The following is a 19,314-nucleotide window of genomic DNA, read 5'->3' as shown; positions in this document are numbered from 1 at the left end:
ACAGCGTGTGTTGCAAGCGTAAATGCCTCCAACGCTGGGCTTGTGTGTGTGTGTGTGTGTGAGCAGATACTCGTAGCAAGGCGCTTATTGTTGTTGTTGGCTATATATTTTGGATTGAATTTGAATTTGTGATTTCGGCACGAGTCCACCATATAGACGACGGGTACGTTACGGAACGGCTTGTACTTGTGCATGGATGGCTCAACAGCTTTACGCTTTCCGCTTTGCGCTCTCGTTCCTGACTGCGCTGCACACACACACATACATATAGCTATATACTGTGTATTATATGCTTTTCAAATGAAAATTCTTCTTGCGTGTTAGCTAAAAGTTATTTTTATAAAATATAATACATATATGTTTTGTATAAATACGCGACTGCCAGAAAAATTGTGACCGCATGTGTTTAAGTGTTTGTGTGTGCGTGTGTGTGCGCGCGCTTGCTTTAGTGCCATACGAAATCTCGACAATAGCTTGTTAAATCTTATAGCAGCGTAAAGTTTATAGAGAATAAGGCAATTAAAGTGTATTGAAGTAGAAAGTACGCAGTGAAGAGCCCAACCCCAAAAGCAACAACAATCAACACAAGGGTGTATGCCGACAGGAGCCAACGGAAAAGGAAACAAAGTGGGAAAAGTAAAAAAAAATAATAATTAAAAAATTAAGAAAAAATTACAATAAATTAAAAAAAAAATATAAATAAAAATTAAAAAAAAATTAATTAACAAAAATTAAAAAAATTATTTAAAAAAAAATTAAAACAAGGAAAATTTTTAATTTAAAAAAAGTTTAAATAAAAAGATTAAAAAAAACTAAATAAAAAAATAAAAAAAAAAAAAAAAAAATAAAAAAAATATAAAAAAATTAAAAAAATATAAAAAAATTAAAAAATGTAATTAACAAAAATTAAAAAAAAATGTAAAACAAGGAAAATTTTTAATTTAAAAAAAGTTTAAATAAAAAAATTAAAAAAAAAAATAAAATCCAAATGCTTTAAAATAATAATGCAGTGACATTGATTTTTTAGGTGCAGCATTTTAAAAATAGTTGCTTCGAGTTTACTTCCTCAAAAATAAAAAATTGAAAATACTTAAATCACGCGTGTGTACAAGTTTTTCCTTAACTTTTTTGCAACTTTTCACACACAATCTTATCGCCTACGCCGCTGCTGCATGCATTTGCCGAAATTTGTTACTTCATCCACGACAATAACGCCGTTTTCAACTGCACCAGGCTTAACGGTTAAGGCGAGGAGCATGCGAACACTATTCGGCTGCAGTCGCACACACGGTTCACGGACACTCGCTTAGCGCTGCGCTAAGTCAATACTCTTCGTCGCTATTAAATTGTTTCAACTCGTAATACACACACCGGCACAACGTACGACAACTAGGTATGAGAAACAAGTATATATAATCATATGTATATACATATGTACATACATAAATGTGTGTAGAAGTCACTACCCATTCTTATGCTATGAATCACTAATTATTATTTTGGCTGCTGAGCACGACCACCCTCCCTCCCTGTCGACAGCAAAAACAAAAAAGCGGCGAAAAGCAAGCGCTGCCGTTATTACCTGTGCATGAGTGCGTCGGCGAGCGTTTAGCGTCATCGTGTTTGCCGAACACGTAAGCTGATTGAGAATGTGTTCTGATAACGTTTTGTACCATTTTGTCTAAGTTGGTCAAATACTTTCAAAGTCACGATTTCGTTGTAGTATTATTTCTGTTCTATGATGTCATGGCTTTTTTCCGAATCATTAAGTACTGCTGTGACAAAATGCTTTGATAGCAGAGTTCTACGAAGAATATTTGTTAAAGAGTTGTGTGTTTTTTTTACTGGCACTTCGGAATTTCTCAAGAGACAGTTGAGTGCGTTCTGAGTTGCACTCGTTAACAGTTAGTTCGACGTTATCAGCTGTTCATTTAAGTGCTCTCTTATTAATCAAACGCGATTTGTCATTATTATTTACTGTTCCGATGTCCATTTTGATAATTTCATTTATGATCTCCCAGAGTGAGCTACTTACTGACGTCACTCGTGTTATAATATTCAGTTTAGCTTCCAATCAGTACAAATTTTAAATACAGGTACAAATTACAAATACAATTTAAGATAATTACGGTAAAAACCATAAAACGTTTGTTCTTGGGTGTCTAATGGAACAATATTTGTGTCGTTCTCTCTCAGAGTTAATAAATATGTTTTCTGGAGCTATTACACATTCTATATTTTTATACTCTGGCAATATGTTTCTACAGCGTATAATAGTTTTGTTCATCTAACGGTTGTTTGTATCACCTAAAACTAATCAAAATAGATATATACATATGTATATAGAATATATATAAATGATCAAGTTGACGAGACGAGTTGAAATCCGGGTGGCTGTCTGTCTGTCCGTCCGTCCGTCCGTGCAAGCTGTAACTTGAGTAAAAATTGAGATATCATCATGAAACTTGGTACACGTATTTCTTGGCTTCATAAGAAGGTTAAGTTCGAAGATGTGAAAATCGGCCCAAGGGATAAATTTGGCACAAAGGATCGCATTAGGGAGGAGCATATTTGGACGTAATTTTTTTGGAAAAGTAGGCGTAGCCCCGCCCCCTACTAAGTTTTTTGTACATACCTCGGAAACTACTATAGCTATGTCAACCAAACTCTATAGAGTCGTTTCCTTCAGGTATTTCCATATACAGTTCAAAAATGGAAGAAATCGGATAATAACCACGCCCACTTCCCATACAAAGGTTATGTTGAAAATCATTAAAAGTGCCTTAACCGACTAACAAAAAACGTCAGAAACACTAAATTTTACGGAAGAAATGGCAGAAGGAAGCTGCACCCAGGCTTATTGAAAAATTGAAAATGGGCGTGGCGTCGCCCACTAATGGACCAAAAACCATATCTCAGAAACTACTAATCTAATTAATTTTACAGCAAAATAAAAAAATATGTAAATGACGGATACTGAAATCTCGATTATCACTTTATCATGCGAGAGTATAAAATGTTCGGTGACACCCGAACTTCGCCCTTCCTTACTTGTTGAATACCAAGTTTCTTCAATTCCACCCCATAAATCATCAACATTTTTGAATGTTTTGCTTGCTTTGCTTTCATAAATTTTCTCTTGGATTCAGTTCCGGGCTCAGCACAGGCTAATCCAATATTCTTAGTTTTTCATTGTCAAGCCAATGCATTACTACCTTTGCGGTGTGCTTCGTGTCGTTGTCTGGCATAAATTACTAGTTTCTGGGCGTGGACTCAAATACAAATAGCTCCATTTTTCCTTTCAGTAAATCCAAATACTAAACCCGGTGCATTTTGCCATTTATATGAACAATTGGCCCGACGCCATGCCATAAAAACGCGCCCCAAACCATGATACTTCCACCGCCGTGCCTAATGTATTTTTTGGTATACTTAGAGTTAAGGGCTTGACCTTGTGAACGACATACAAATGTTTTTATATCAGGAAGCATCCTACTTTTCTTGGTTTCGTCGTTCCAAAGCACGTTCCTTCAAAATTGTGCTGGTTTGCCTCTGTGGGCCTTTGCAAATGCCAGTCGAATTTTGATGTGACGCCTTGGCAGGAGTGGTTTCTTCCTGCTAATCTGTCCAAAAAGTTGAGCTTGGCTGAGTCGTCTTCCTACAGGCTTTCTGAACACGTCCACACTAAATTCGTCGTTAACTTTGATAATAATTTCTCTGACTGGTTTAAAAGGATCGGCTTTGCTCTTCCGTACAATGGTTTTGTCAACACTAATATCGGTTTTACATGGTCTTGGTTTTCTTGGTATCTGTGTTTGACACAAGATGGGTGTTTTTATGTTGCATAAAGAGCATTATAACTATTATACAAGTAAACGGTATTTTTGAGTTTCTTAACGGTAACAAGTGGATAAATACCACATTTTTATCGTACAGCTACTTAACGATTAAAGAAATTATAAGTAATATTGGATTCGGATTTGTACTTTATGTCCACAGCTGTATATATGTATGTAGTTCTCAATTCTGAATAAGTCGGAAGTATAATAGTTCTGCTGTGTCTATTTTCAATTTCTCTAACACAAAACCCATTTATTAGTTTAAGAGACAAAATTTTGTAAATAACTCATTGTCCAATTAGTTCTGCTTTCTTTCAATGCATTTCCTCTATTTGAAATGTGATCGTAAATATATATGCATTTAACACATTCATCATGTAAATATAGGTACATACATGCATCTCGCTTGCACATCGCCTGCGATGGCATTTTGTATGCCACAGTCGTTGTGGTGTAACGACCTCAGCTGGCGCACCCGCCGTCGCCGCCCATCAACACCTCATCGGGAAAAACAATTTTGACATTTTGAAAAATAGTGTAGGCAGGAAACTGTCGTATTGTCTTGTACGGAATTTATTGTGCCGTTATAAACTGAAATACTCATTCGAATGTGTGTGTGCTTTCACTGCCTAAATGTCAATGCGAAATGCAACGAGCAGCATTGAGGAATAACGGCAAGAAGACAAGCTGCACGGCAAGGCAAAATAGAATTGACGAGTGAACCCAAAAACAAAAAAAAAAAAAGAAACAAAATTTTGAAAAGACAAAAATATTTCGGTGCGACAAACAACTGCTGTTGCAACAACAATTACAACAACAGCGAGCGCATTGCCAGCACGACAAGTGATTTCGAAGAATTTTCGTATTTGCATTCGCATTGTTGCTGCTGCACTTGCGAACGACTGACAGACAGACGACTGCAAATTGTAAATGCAGCGAGGAGTGTGCGAAAAACAGCAACAAAAATTACAATAAATAATGAAATAAATTGTGTGTTGCCAAAATAATTATTGAAAATGTTGCGCGACATTAGTGGCTGAACGAGTGCTTACCGACTTGTTGTTGGCTGCTTAAACAACAATGATTTGCCCGTTTTTGTAGCGGTTTGTTGCTGGTGTTTTTGTTGGCGTCAAGCAGAAGCGATCTTGACTCGAAAGCAATAAAAATTAGCAGCAATAAGCAAACTTCTAGTTAATATATAGACATATGTATATATATATATATGTATGTATGTATGTATATGTATGTATATGTATGTATGTATGTATGTATGTATGTATGTATGTATATGCGCTTATATACTTTTCATTGGGCACCGAAAGTCGCCTGTGGGCGTTCGCCACCATTTGACAGACTGACAGCTGAATCGGAGACAATGCAAAAAATAAATCAGCTCAAGGGTGAGACATTTTACGCGTGCGAATTCCTTGCTTCGTTATTTTTAGCACCGAAATTAAATTCGTTAAGAAAGCATAAATTTAAATTTTTTAAAAGAAATAAATAAAAAACATGGCAAAACCCTAGTCTCGGCTGCATCGAAGCTGGAATACCCTTCACAATTAAATAGAACTCGATTTTTATCGTTAACCGTTCAGTTTGTATGACAGCTATGTATAAGCTAAAGTGAACCGATATGAATAATTTCTTCGGAGGTTGTACCGTTGCATTGGCCAATAATCCATGCCAAATTCTGTGAAGATATCTCTTTGAATGAAAAAGTTCTCCACACAAAGGCTTGATTACGATCGTTCAGCTTCTATGGCAGCTAAACGCAGTAGTGGTTCGATATCGCCAATTCCGACAAATGAGCAGCTTCTTAATGAGGAAAATAAGTGCAAAATTTAAAATCGACCGAACAAAGCGATATTTTAGACTAAGGGATCAGAAGTACAGGTCAGACGGACATGGCTAAATCAACTCAACTCGTCATGCTGATCATTTTCATATATGTGAACATACATATATAACTTATTATTACTGGCCTTAAGTCTTGGATCTATGTTTACGACCCGGAAACAGACGATCAATCGACCGTATGACGTGGCAAAGGTGAGCCGAAGCTGAAAAAAACACTTTAAGGCAAGTTAAAAATAAAGGTTATGTTGACAGTTTTTTTTTCGATTATCGAGATGTGGTGCACTCCGGATTCCGACCGGCCAAACTGTCAACAAGGAATACTATTTGAGTGTTATGCGTCGTTTGCCTGTGAAAATAGGCCGGAATTTTGAGCTGACAACTCTTAGTTTTTGTCCACATAGATTCTTCGTGCGTCTTTCGCGAAATTTTTAACCAATATCGTGCCGCAACCACCGTTTTTGCCTGATTCAGCTCCATATGACTTCTGGCTATCCAGCAAACTCAAACGATCTCTCCGGGGAAACCGCTTTGAGTTAATTGAAGGCATTAAAAGTGAATCCGGAAATTGACTTTAACAACTGTTTAAAGGATTGGCCAAAATGTTAACATAAGTGTATTGGGGCCAAGAGGGATTACTTTGAGGTGGACGACATAGACTTTGAAGAATAAATTAAAAATTTAAAATTTCGAACTAAGCTTACTATTTTTCCTCATAGCAGTATATATTTTATAGGATTTCCGACGCTTTCTTCTGGGCGTTACCAACTTTTTGGCAAATTTAGTATAAGTTATGGTTGCGAGTTGAAGGCGAAAAAGTTTGACGTATCGCATGAATTCATGCATACCTATCAATTATAAAATATACAAGTATGGTACACTTCATCCATACATAACATATGTATATATGTATATCCCTACCACACTCTGTCCCTCACTCACTCTCTATAAATATTGCCAAAAATCTGCACACTCACTACATGCTCAGCCTCCCGCCGCCATTTTCACTAATTCCCTCACTCAATTAGAAAATTGCCTGTTAACTGTTGCTACAATTTGCCATGTCTATTTCATCTGAAATTGCATCGTGCCGCGATTTACAGTTGAGTGAGTGGTGAGAGCATGAAAACTGCTCCTCTCCCAGTGTGCGCTGACACGAATATGAGATTTGTTATATATTTCTCACATGACTTATGTATTATTTGTACTAATTACGAATAACAAAACATTCTGCATTGTTCCTTGAACCCATTTCTTGTTTAGATCTATTTCGTTTAATTTTATATACGCCCACCAGTCTGTGAGCAGCACAGTTGAGTTAAGACTCAATTGAGTTATGGAAACAAATTTATTCATGGTTTCCGAATGCTCCACAGCAGAATTTATTTCTTGTTTTACTTTAAGAGATTATCACTTAAGATCTGAGCATCTGAATGAGCTCTATGGCCTTGCACCCAATTTTTGGTAGTAGTTATTATGTGATATTAGACATTATGCCATCACGATGGCCAAATAATCTGGACCTTCAGCTATGTGGTCGAGTATAACCATGCTAGGTTTGGGTCTGATGGTGTCGAAGGAGGATTATGTATTCTTATTACAGAGATGTACATGTAGCCTAAAGTCAAGTCGGGGTGCGAACAATAAAGATGTCGAGTTTTTCGGCCAAAGGTTACTTCATCTTTCCCTCGGGAACGATGACAAGTTCAATAATTTGGCTTGATATGTATTTTTTTCTGAAAATTTGTTTACTGTATCTTTCCTTTGTACATCCGCTTGACTTGGCAAATGAAAAGAGAGAAAGAGATTGTGGAAGAAGTATTGTACCTCCCATTTACGTCTGGACAAGAAGGTTCACTGAAACATTTTATTGAAGTTTAACCTCGGATGTATATGATCAGATTAAATAGCCTGTGGTTTCAACATTCTAAATCCCTTTAGTTTGTTATATTGAACCTAAATTTCGTGAAGGATTTCTTGAGTTTTAAGGTCTTCCATTTCGAGGTTCCTTACTTTTTTTTAAAGAAAAAACACAGAAGCTTCAAATTTAATGGGTAATGTTTATTATTATTACATTTACTATTTTACATTGTTGGCCGCGGCTATGTCAGATGGTCCATCCGTTGAGCTCAATTGCCCATGACTCGTTCGCGTATTTACACTGGTAACTGGCGAATGACACGCGTGATGTTTTGTTCCAAGCTCAAAGGAGTCAATTCTGCTTGTTAGTATACCTATTGAGCCGATTCTGGCTTCATCGCTGAACAAAATTTGGCTCGAAAACGTCGAATCTTTTTGGAAGTTTTCTAGAGCCCATAAAGCGAAGCGATGTCGCTTGGGAAGGTTGGAGTGGCTTCAGTTCTTGGACAAGTTGTGTTTTGTACGGTTTCAATTTAAGATCTCGAAGTAAAATGCGCCAAGTCGTTCCATAAGTTAGTCTGAGTTGCTGCGAACGGCGCTGTTCGAATCTCCACCGTCTTCGTGTACACTCTCGACGATGGCTCTTATATTTTCTTCACTGCGTGCTAGACGTGGTCTATTCGGTCGAATATTATTCAACAATGAATGCTGGGTCTCAAGATGGGTGATTGTGTTGCGAATAGTACGTTGAGCGAGGCGCGCGAAATACATTCTTTACGAAACGTGAATTTTCTTAATAAAGTTGAACGATTTGTAAATGTTCTTCAGGCGTAGTTCTTTCCACAATGAAATGCCAAACAGTACTGAACAAAAATAACATGACAGCTTGACATGACTCACGCGTGATCTGTCAAAAACAGGCAATTGAAAAAATCACAACTACTTGGATCACACGTTAGCTGTCATATAAACTGACCTATCGAAATCAAGTCTATGTATGGAATTATTTTGGTTGTTAGGGGTATTATAGCTTCGGCCCTTCAACCGAATATAGGACTTACCGATATATAGGACTTACAGTTTCGAAACTAGCAGACCCGGTACTGAACCTTTATCATCTGCCTTGACTCGTACATCAAGCCTTTAAATTGAAAACACGAATTGTAGACGAAAAGTTGTGCGACACTAATTATAAATTACTCAATATCGTGTAAATTGAAAAACAAATTCTCCTCTCGGTGAACCCTAATTATAATGTAATTTGCCACAATGTGTTCTCCCCACAACATCATCATCATCATAAATTGAAGCGTCTCGGAATTGAGCTTTGAAATTCGGGTGCCGCTACCTAATGCGAATTTCGTTGTGCAAACAAATTGAGCGACATCCTTGAATTTGTATTCAGGTGACCTACACACACAGACGTTATTGGCGCACCGGCAACGCTCTGTCGTCGCAACCGCAAGGCATTAAAGACAAAGGCGGTCTCCTCTCACATATGTGTGTCGTATACCTATTCATATGTATGTGTATCTATAAAATTATCTATGTGAATGCATTATATATAGTATATTAACATTTAATGCAAATTCACACAAATGTTTGTTGTTATTGCCCATGTTATGCCGTTGTTGTCGTTATCGTTGAATGGGTTGCTGCTCGCCTGCCTTTGTCTCGATACGCGTCTAATTTTAATTTATACTAATTGTCTTTGATAAATGATTATTGTTGGTGGCTTTTGTGGGCGTGTCGCTCTTCGCGAAAACGAAGCTACTTACATGCAGACAAATGCTCATATGAAAGCACTTATACTCACAATCACTTATACTCACAATCACTTATACAACTCACACAAAACTCGGTAGCAGCATTTATTAGCTTGTTATATTGGGTGTTTGCTCGTGACTGTCGCGAAAGCAACATACACACATCCCAAACAAGTACCCTGTAGGCAAATCAACTAGTTATAAACTAGTTTATGTTTAGTATGGACTCTAAGCGCTGCTAGAAAAGCATGTTAACTGACTTTTTCCATACAAACTAACTCGTGTTTTTTCGTGTTAAGTGCTTAGATCATACTAGGTTAAAAAACGATTTTTTTTTTGGTTTAAAGTACACTTTAGGGTTCTGAAAGCGTTAATCACTGGTATAATAGTGAAAAAAGGTCCATGTTTAAACCTCTCTTGTGTCGAAACATTCGAGTCAGTGAGCTCTGATTTCTGGTCGAACGGCGTTGGTTTTCTGAAACTACCGCAGATATCTACTTGATCGTATAATTTAAATAATTGATTATATAATTTAAAAAATCTAAATCTAACAAAACTATTATACTCTGTAGCAACATAAGGTCCCGCACGAGTTTCTTCCTGGTAGTCGCCCGTAGATGTTCTTTTAAGCGGTTATATTCACTTGTTAACTTCAAAAACTCGATTTTTGGATATGTATCGAATGTACATATATTTGAAAATATTTTCCGAAAATACGAGTAATGGCAAATAGTTTCGGGTTATATTATTTTATCGGCTCTCAAAACTTTATTTTCGCGAAACTCTGTTTTCATAGTCGCTGAGGAATATATCTCGGAAGTGGCTAGGCCGATGGATATGAAATTTTCTTGCGAACTTCTTAGATATATTTTTCAGATAATGCTCGAAGAAATGAGAGCCATTTTGTTAAAAATCCAAATGCTGACTATTTCTTTTCTATTGTCATCTATTGTAAGACTAATTGTGTTTCGCCTTTAGATTTGAGATAATTTAAGGCACAAAAGTCTCCTTATAACCAGACACCCATCTTCTTAGGTCGGGGTGTTACTGCTCTGGGCTCAAAATCACCCTATCACCAGACACACATTTTCTTAGGTCCTCCTGTAGATCGGCTGCGGCATCAGATAGGTGGGAGTATTACCAATCTGGGCTCAATTAGCGTTGAATGCGCCATTTAATTGCTCTGTTATGATTTTTGTGGACAGCGTTCAAGATATGGTGCCTGAAGGGTTGCAAGTATTCTGTGTCTATTTTGAGTTACAGCTGGTATTTCACAAAGAAAGTGCAATACTGCTTCCTTATTCCCTTTTAGCTTGCAACTGCGGCAGCTACCAGTTTGGTTGAGAGAGGGAGAGACCTCGAGACCATTGGAGTATACACCTTTCCCTACTCCGTAGATGATTTTGGACTCGTCGGTGTGGATAAAGGTTCTAAAACCCTTCCCTACCATTTGTTTATTTATTGTAGCGCCAGAAATCATTCCTGAAGTAATTCCGAGGCGTAGTGCCGAGTTGACAGTCATTGGCCGGATAAAAATCTGGGTCCGTTCCGGTTACTTATACCCGATTTCCTTTTTTTAATCAAAAAAAAAATTGTCAAGCTAATGTCTCTTTTGAGGGCTTCTTGGTTGGCCTAATTAACCCTTTATGGGTTATGGGTATATAGTGGTTCAAAACAGTATAGTTCAGTACCGTTTTTAAATTGGATTTTCTTAAGGTACTCCGTATTTTTTGATTAAAAAGAAACTTAATATGCCAACTTTTCGGTAAATTGGTAGAAATCAGCAACTTTTCGAACTAGTCCGATTTTTGTCAGGAGATGTGACTTGCAGCTGCTACTTTTCCAGATTAGCTTAATGTTCCGTTGAGGCGTATGTAAGGTATGCATAGGCATCTAAGTATGTCTACATGTACTATAAAATCGCATGCAAAGCCTTGCAGACTACTAAATTATGTGCTTTTCACGGTTTATTGCGTTTTCCGTTGCTACTTTATGGCCATGTCGTCAGACGCCGCGACGTACTTACCCGCTCCCCGTCACTTCCACCCACCATCATTACCCCGCTAACTAAATGTCAATTTGACTTTTGGAATACTACTATGTTGCTTTCAGTGGCAAATATTAAAACGACTCGGTACATTTATATGCAAATTATGTGCTGCCATCTTTGCTCGGCGCTGGCGGATACACCAACACACGCACGCTCTCACACACACACCACCTACGCGCCTCAATTTATTTGTTTGCACTGAAGTTAAGTAAACAAACAGTTTTCCATGCTTGCCCCATCAACACTCGCCTCAATATATCGCCAACGTGCCACGCACTTCCACAGTTGGTAGTCGTCGTGACCCAGAAAACGTATTTACGAACTTATCAAAAGCGAGAAAATCCGGAATTTCGCACAGAAAGAAAATCAATTGCAAAAATAATGTGCTTATAATAATCGTGCGTGAATTGTCGGCGAAGTGGAATTTTGGAAAGTTTTGTTAATATTTTATTGTTGTTATAGACACATGCACATTAAATAAAAATCGTATATTATATACGGGAAAGTCACCAGAGAAAAGTGAATTTAGGTTAGGAAAAAATATCTAAAGTTCCCTTAAAACCAATAAAACAATCGAGCGAGTTTTTGGTAACTATAAATGAGGAAGACAATATTATTTAATCTGTGAAAATTACCATATATTTAATTATTAGATATGCTAGATAATATTTAAGTTCTCCAGTCATTTTAATATACTTTTTATTAGTTTGGGATGCTCTGGTCAAGATTTTTGAAAATTTCGCTTTAAATTTGGGCTTTATTTGTTATCGTAATCCCCACCAGATGTTATACTCTTATGTAAACGATTATTCCAGTCCTGGTAACACTTTTTGGGATGGTCTTTACCACCTTCCGTGAATTTCGTTTTATCTCTTCGATTGACTGAAAACGGATTCCACGGAGCGGCAATTTCAGTTTGGAAAAAGAGAAAAAATCACACAGAGCCAAATCTCGTGAATAAGGTGGTTGATCGATGGTATTCATTGCGTTTTTGGCTTTTAATTCGGGCACAATCGTGGCTCGATGCGATGGTGCATTTTCATCGTGTAAAATCCATGAATTGTTCTTCCACAATTCCGGCCCTTTTCGATGGATGTTCTCACGCAAACTTCTCAATATGACCAAATATAACTCCTTATTTATCGTCTATCCACGAATATCGAAGAAGAAACAATGAGCATCACCTTGATTTTTGAGCGGGTTTTGCGTGTTTTTCGCTCCATTCCGCCGATTGTTGGCTTGTTTGCATGTCAAACTCAAAAAGCCATGTCTCATCAGCAGTTGTATTGGTCTTCATGAATGTGGGATTGGGACACGCACTATCAAGCATGTCCTGTTTACGGTACTATTTTTGAAGAAAATTCAGCCTTATCGGGACGAGTCGAGCAAGAACGCGTTTCATACCCAAAATGTCGATCAAAATCATTTGAACGGACTCGCGAGAGACGTCGAGCTCTCTTGCCATCACTTTTTTACTATTTTCATCAATTGAAGAGGTTGAAGGTCGTCCAGAACGAGGCATGTCTTCAACGATCGCTCGGCCGTCTTTGGCTTTATACAACTCGTAGGGTTGTGTTTTTGATAAAACTGAATCACCAGAAGCCTTTTCCAATATTCGCAACGATTTCGCTCACGAAATTTGGTTTGAAATACAAAATTTGAGACAAATTTTTTGTTTTATAAGTATTTTTATCCATTGTAAAAATCTCAACGCACTACAGAGATGTGCTGACTTTTTATTTTGGTAATATTTCTTTATTTATTGAATCTGCTTTTTGTATTAAAAGCCTAACAATAAGTAATAAAATCTTAATTCTATTTAAAAACTAGACAAATTCAAGCAAGCAACTGAGCTGTTTTGGTGATACGTTGCTCTTTAGTACGCAGGCATATCTCTTCTTTTAAGGCGTGTCTGATCGCGGGAATGTACCAAAGCATTAGCCAAAGGGCTTGGGTGATCTTGGAGTTTAGATATATATTTAATTCTACTGTCCTCTACTTCTTTCTTTACCATGGGAATACCAAGATCTTTATGGATATTTTTGTTACGCATGTACCATGGTGAACACGTGATTGTTCTAAGAATTTTCGATTGGAACCTTTGTATTATATCAATATTAGTTGCACATGTCCTACTCCACAGTTGAAAGCCATACATCCAAATTGGCTTTATGGCCGCATTATATAAAAGCACTTTGTTGTCTAGGCTAAGTTTAGAATTCTTGTTTAAAAGCCAATTTAAATTTGAGGTGTTTTCTTCACGTAAGTCTTCTATCTAAGTGAATACCAAGATATGTTACTTCGTTCACTTGGGGTACTAAAATATTGTTAATTTTTATTGCCGGGCACAGTTTTGGTCTAAGCGAAAATGTAAGATGCTTACACCTTCTTCATCCACATTCATACGCCAGTTGGCTAGCCATTCTTCGACAGAACCTAAGTGCTCGGCTAATATTTTTGATGCTATAATGTGGCATTTGTTACGGCTCACTAAAGCTGTATCATCCACAAAAGTTGAAGTCAATATACTTGTATTATTAGCTGTTGGAAGATCTGCTGTATATATTATGTATAGAGTTGGGCCTAAAACACTGCCCTATGGTACACCAGCCCTTTTCTGTATTTCATCAGTTATGAAATCTCCCACTTTTACCATAAATTTTCTATTTTTAAAATAAGATGTCCAATGTTTTATACCATTCTAAAGGTAGAATGTTTTTAATCTTATATAAAGGGCGTTCATGCCACACCTTATCAAATGCCTGAGCCACGTCTAGAAATATAGCTGAACAGTACTCTCCGTCTCCAAATGCTTTTCTTATATCTTTAGTAATTCTATTTACTTGCTCTATCGAGCTATGTTTTTCACGAAACCCGAATTGGTGCGTTGGTATTATATTTTTTTCGTGGAGGAAAGGAGACATCTTTGATAGTAACACTTTTTCAAATACTTTAGAAAGACAGGGTAGAAGACTGATTGATCTGTATGAAGTCGGCTGTGTTAAATCTTTCCCAGGCTTGTCTATCAAGATAATCTACGACTTTTTCCGTGAAATTGGATAATATCGGAGACTCAGAATTGCATTGAAGAGCAAAGAGAGCACCTCTACAGTAATATTTGGTAACTCAGTTGGCATTTTTGGGGTAATATTGTCATATCCTGGGGACTTTTTTGAGTTAAGTTCTCTTATGATTCTAATAAATTCAGAAGGTGAAGCTGTGTTGGGTAAGCTGGACAGCTTAAAGTTGTTCTTTGGGCAATTAGGTTGAAATACCTTTATTAGGTGACTTGCAAAACAATTAGCCTTTTCCTCGTCGCCTCGAGCCCAATTTCCACCCAAGTCTCGTATAGGCATGTTGGAGTCAATTGGTGGCTTCATGGACTTTTGGACTTTCCAAAGGCTGACTTAAGCAGACTGTTGACAGATCGCGCTCTTATTTGGCATAGTAGTAAAGGATAGTTATATCAACTTAACAAAATACATTTTTTTGAAATATCATTTACCTGGGGAACTTAATTACATCTTGCATGCCCTCGTATATTAGCTTTGCTAGAGGATTTTTCACCAGATTTTAGATTATTGTTTAAATTTGAGATCCAACTACAATAGCAAAATATTCGGACGCTTGAATAACCATTCACAATGAATATTACGGTGGCATATCAATCCCCACTTTAAATGTTAGGACTGAAATAGAAATAACCACCCAGGCAAAGTACTTTAATAAATCCTGATTCATAGCCAATTAAGTTGAAACATGCTAAACATTTCATCAATGCAAATCTAAGCGTGCCAGTATCAATCAACAAGTCCTGCACTCATCAGTCAGCGCCTATTATTTAGTTTACACCGCGAGGCATAACGCAGGCAATCTAACGCACACACCCACCCAAATTAAGAGCTCGCAAAGCTAATTGTTTGGACACGATATTATCCATATGCCACAACCCAAATGTTACCTTCAGGCATATACTATATACATATATAGATATGTATATATATATATATAGATATATATGTCTGAATCTCTGAGCGTACGTATGTATGCGCCCAGCAAACACTTTCCACCCAACAAGTAGGCAGCACGGCTAGACGGCGAGATCATCGAGAGATAGCGTTGAGTTCGCCGATTTACCACGATCACCGGCCACACTAGAAACAACAAACAGTGCGGCGTGAATTTGTATGCAATACGTTCGGTACAGCGGGCGCTGATAATTATGCGCCGCCACAGTGGGGTATGGCGGGAGGCCGGTGGAACGGGTTCAGCGCACTTTGAAATAATTCGTTTCATTTCGATGCGTTACATTTTTATTGTTTTGTTTGTTTAGTTGTTGTTGTTCTTATTGCAATCGCCTTAAGGTTTTTACTCGGCTACTTAGTTGTGTGTGTGTGAAACCGAATTAAGTGTGTGTGTGTGGATTTCGATTTCTTCTCCTGCGTCTTACCCGCCAGACTGCTTGAGTGCAGATTTACCGCCTGTCTCTCTTGATTGCCTGCCTGTCTGACTATTTGTCTGTCGTTTTCACTTGCTTGCTTCTGTGTTTCTCCTTTTGCTGCTCTTTGCCGCTGCGAATTTAATTACTTCACTTGATGTGCGTTCCTTAAATGTCGGGCTGACTGACGGCATGCCAGCCTCTTGGTCTCTGGTTGTCTGCATTTCCGAGATGCAGTACAGTGGGGTTTTACGGGCTGCTTTGGGTGAGAATTTTTCCAAAATTTAAGAGCTTCAAAGAAATTTGAGAATGTCATTCAAACATTTTGTGATCAAAATCTCTAACTTCGATATTAGCCAATATTCTTCTTCTTTATTGGAGTAGACACCGTTTACGTGGTTATAGCCGAGTTTACAATAGCGTGCCAATAATTCTTCCTTTTCTCTGTTTGGCGCCAATTGTAGCCAGGTCCCTTTCCACCTGGTCTTTCCAACGGAGTGAAGGTTTTCCTCTTCCTCTGCTTCGAATACTTTCAGAGCTGGAGTGTTTTCATCCATTTGGATGACATGATCTAGCCAGCGTAGCCTCTGTCCTTTAATTCGCTGAACTACGTCGTCGTATAACTCATCCAGCTCAACGCCGACGCCAACGCGCAAAGGACCATAAATCTTCCACAGATTCTTTCTCTCGAAAACTCGTAACGTCGACTCATCAGCTGTTGTCATCGTCCATGCCTCTGCTCCATATAGTAAGACGGGAATAATGAGTGACTTATAGAGTTTAGTCGAGAGAGGATTTTACTTCTCAATTGCCTACTTAGTCCGAAGTAGCACCTGTTATCAAGAGATATTCTGCATTGAATTTCGAGGATGGTATTGTTGTTGGTGTAAATATTGGTTCAAAGAAATTATTTACGACTTCGAAATAATGACTGTTTGTTTGATGACAGGAGATATTTCGTCTTGCCTTATCCACGGAACTGACGCCATTAAGCTGGGCAAGAAGTTAGTGAGTCAAAATGAGTTCCTTTTGAGCCATTACAAGCATGTTAAGCTTATTACTAATTTTCATATCCTTTTTATTTACAAGTCTCGGCTGGGATTATATTCAGTTAATGAAATCAAGTTGAAAAATCCAGGAAGTTTCTGCCTACTTATCTGATCGGTTTGGTTTGGCCTTGTGGAACGAATTCGTGATGAACCACATTATGCTAATCCGACTTTGTCACGGTTTTTTCGGTTTCGGCTCACTCTTGGTGCGCCATTCACCTACATTATCAAAAACCCATTTCTCGACATCAGTAATGATGCGTTTGACCTTGTTTGCCAACTGTACTCCACTTCGGTTTTGCAAAAAATTCAGGTCTTTTAGTCTATATCTCTAATGACAACTGGAAGATTTTGAAGAGCTGTGTAAGATTTATCGTCATTAACAAAGGTGGATGGACGACTCGCATGTGACCAGTTTGCGATGACTTTACGACTTTCACTGAGTGCTTTGGGGTTCGTTATAAAGCAGACTGCCCAAAACACTTGAGCAAAATCTTCCATGATTACTTCTATCGATTCCGTAGCCGTGATTTCATTGAAAACACAATTTTCATCGATTCGGATCAGTTTAGTCCGTGTTAAATTTGATCAGATGGCATATTTTAGTTTGTTTTGTTAGCTTAAAAATTAAAAATAAAAATTCTGTTTTAACCAATATTTTCTTATTAGATACATTATCATTAATAATGTTTTGCCAAACTAAACATTCATATTTTATTTTCTAAATATATTTTTTTAATTTTCAACATATTGTTATCATATCCATCCCACTGTGCACACAAACACGCACGCCAACTCCCATTTACCAGGCGTTATCTGCCTATACTCAAACTGCTCGCTACTGTTGCATTAACCACTCATATGTCGAAATGTATTTAGTGTGCACTCAACCACCCCTTCCTACCTTGTTCCCCTTAGTTCCTTTCCAATTCACATTTCGTGCTAATTGCACTGAATTGTGTTTGTTGTTCTATGGCTTTTATTGACTTGTGCCTTACTTTGTCTCAATTTACTTCACTTAGCACAGAGCAGCCGAAATGTCTACATATCTACAAATATACTATATATGTATATTATATACATACATACTTACATACGTATGTGTATACATATATTATGTACTCTCATGTGCATTGCTTTGCTCCCAATCCGTCAGCTATCTGTTTTTTATGTCTTTAAATTAAGTTTCCTTTGCATTTGATCAGCTTGACGAACGCATATTTGTCAGCACCCTGTATTAAGCGAGTGCATTCAGCTGAATTTTCAGTTGCTACTTTTAACATGTTTGTTTATTTGGTGTTGATGCTGCTTTTATACACGGAGCCACATGTGACAAAGTGTATTTTTAGCCACATGTTCTTCTAAACGAGTGACAAACGAACACTCACTAAAAACTAACGGAGGGTCTCCAGAACAAAAACATAAACCCTATTTTGTTAACGGTTACTGTCTGATAGTTGATAAATTAGCGTTTTGAAAATATATATAAACAGGATATTATAAATTTTGGACATATTTTTTGAAGAGAGTTGCCAGCTGTTTGAAAATTTTCATGTAAAAATTTGGCAAGATAAACAAATTGCTAAAGTATGATTATAAAAACGGTTTTGAAAGTATACAAGTGAAAATATTTTGGACTGGCGTTGAAATCGGTCGGATAACCGTAATTTATCCGTGGTATATTTTGTGGAAAGGATTGCCAGCTGTTTGAAAATTATCAGTAAAAAATTTTACAAGATAAATTTTACATTTAAAACTCTTTCTGACAGAGAGGGATTGGATAACCGTAATTTATTTATGGTATTTCAACTGGAGTATAGACATAGAAGGTGTGTTCTCAAAATAACGGACATTTTTGGACACAGAATAATATGGCGTTATATTATCTTTGAAAGGTGTTATTTAGCGAAAATAGGTTCCTTTACCTCCTCTTACAAGTTGCATCTATAAATTCTTATGACCCGAATGCGGTATATTAAAGGGTTAGGGGTAGTCAGAGGCACGAGAAAATGAGATTTTTCAGTATTTTTTTTGCTATTAAATCGTATTATTTTACAAAAGTAGTAATATGGCATTATTATAGAATGTGTTGACTTGAAGTCACGGAAATTCCAAAAAAAAAATTTTATTTCCAAAGTTATAGTTGTGTGACCCAGTTCCAAAAAAAGGTACTTGCGGTGACAACCATAAGTCCTTGGAGATTTATCTAAAATCAATCGGACAAAAAAATTAGTTTTGTAAATAGCTAAACTCGGGCGTGATCGAAGGTTTTTTTTTTTTAAATTAACAGAATGGCGGCCTCAGGAAATTTTTGTTTAAATTTTTGGGAAAAAATCAACAGTTAATTGGTCTTAAAAAATCGAAATTAAAAAAAAAAATTCTTCGATCAGGCCCGAGTTTATTATGTATTCTAAAAGCTGTATAAATTTCATTAAAATCTACTAGGCGGTTTTCGAGT

General features: G+C 37.2%; 1 protein-coding gene across 15 annotated transcripts in view; it reads left to right on the top strand.

Annotated features, from left to right (window-relative positions):
* The window catches only part of LOC126751314 (serine-rich adhesin for platelets), a 140,858-nt gene that overhangs the window by 68,984 nt on the left and 52,560 nt on the right, over positions 1–19,314 (top strand). Inside the window, exon 1 of one of the 15 annotated variants that reach the window (XM_050461484.1) lies at positions 911–1,393. The exons of the other annotated variants lie outside the window; for them this stretch is intronic. The gene's annotated coding sequence lies outside the window, so the exon portion shown is untranslated. Of the gene's footprint in view, positions 1–910; positions 1,394–19,314 lie in introns of those variants that run through there. 15 annotated transcript variants of the gene reach the window in all.

The sequence above is a fragment of the Bactrocera neohumeralis genome, chromosome 2, assembly GCF_024586455.1.
Source record: "Bactrocera neohumeralis isolate Rockhampton chromosome 2, APGP_CSIRO_Bneo_wtdbg2-racon-allhic-juicebox.fasta_v2, whole genome shotgun sequence".
Lineage (NCBI taxonomy): Eukaryota > Metazoa > Arthropoda > Insecta > Diptera > Tephritidae > Bactrocera > Bactrocera neohumeralis.
The sequence above is the reverse complement of the archived record's forward strand: the minus strand, read 5'-3'. Positions and strand labels throughout refer to the sequence as shown.